The sequence below is a fragment of the Silene latifolia genome, chromosome 9 (genome assembly GCF_048544455.1).
Source record: "Silene latifolia isolate original U9 population chromosome 9, ASM4854445v1, whole genome shotgun sequence".
Lineage (NCBI taxonomy): Eukaryota > Viridiplantae > Streptophyta > Magnoliopsida > Caryophyllales > Caryophyllaceae > Silene > Silene latifolia.
This window is the reverse complement of record NC_133534.1, coordinates 72,497,373-72,498,512: the sequence shown is the minus strand read 5'-3', so window position 1 is coordinate 72,498,512 and position 1,140 is coordinate 72,497,373. Positions and strand designations below refer to the sequence as shown.

Genomic DNA, 1,140 nt, shown 5'->3' with positions numbered 1-1,140 from the left:
GATTTAGATTTCTTTTTATTGTTATTAGTTGTGTCTTTCTTCACCTTGGGGAAGTAAAACTCCTCAAGGTTTGTTCTAATTGTTTTCGAGTTGTTTGATATTTTTCATGTCTAGAAGGTTACAAGGTGATTTGTTACCTTTTGACCGTGAAATCGAAAGAACCTTGACGAACAATAGGAGACTTGTTAGGAGGAATTTAAGAGGTATTAGTGAAGTTGTTCAACCCACTAGTGAGTTTGTCAATCCTTTCGCAATAGAAGGAGAAGAGAACCCATTACACAATACCCCACAAAATCCACCTACAATGCCTAAATTATCGTCACACTGCACCCACCGAGGAGAATCTACCAAATGGTACTCCTACACCGCAACATCTAACCGGAAATTTTATTGCCAAGTCCGCCTTCATCCAATTAGTTGAGAGGAGCCAATTTGGGGGGATGCCTAGTGAGGACCCTCATTCTCTTATGGAAACCTTTTGCGACTATTGTGATGCAATCTCTCAAACGGGCGTGACTCAAGACCAAATTAGATGGGTCTTATTTCCTTTTTCCTTAATCGGCACCGCAAAGCAATGCTTGAAGGGCCTTGATAAGGCCACCCTCGGAATAGATTCTTGGAAGAAGTTGGCTCTAGCTTTCTACAAAAAATTCTACCCACCGGAAAAGACTAACATGCTAAGAGCTCAAATTACGGGTTTTAAGCAAAGGGATGAAGAGTCTTTGCATGAAGCTTGGGAGCGGTTTAAGGGAATTTGTCGCTCATGTCCTCACCATGGACTTAGCGAATGGTTTTTGGTACAAAAATTTTGGAATGGTTTATATGAAGATTCTAGGAACATTCTCAATATGGGATCAAATGGAATGTTCACCGAAGTTGATGACAATCAAACATGGAACAAGATTGAGGAAATGGCGGTCCATAACTCACAATATAGTAGACCTCGCAAGGCTACTAGAGGAGGAAAGCATGAAGTGGACTCCGTTACTCAATTGGGTGCTCAACTTAGTGCTCACATTGACACAATCAACTTGAAGTTTGAACAAGCTATGGCTAGACTTGAGGAAAACTCAAAATCATCAAAGCATCATGTTAATGCCATGACGGCATCCTCATCAATCCCAAGTGGGATATGTGAGA

General features: G+C 41.1%; 1 non-coding gene across 1 annotated transcript; it reads right to left on the bottom strand.

The window, feature by feature from the left end:
* Nucleotides 1-674: 674 nt before the first annotated feature.
* Nucleotides 675-781, bottom strand: LOC141603172 (small nucleolar RNA R71). The gene has a single exon (XR_012525066.1). It is a non-coding gene; the product is annotated as a small nucleolar RNA R71 (small nucleolar RNA).
* Between the last annotated feature and the right edge of the window lie 359 nt (nucleotides 782-1,140).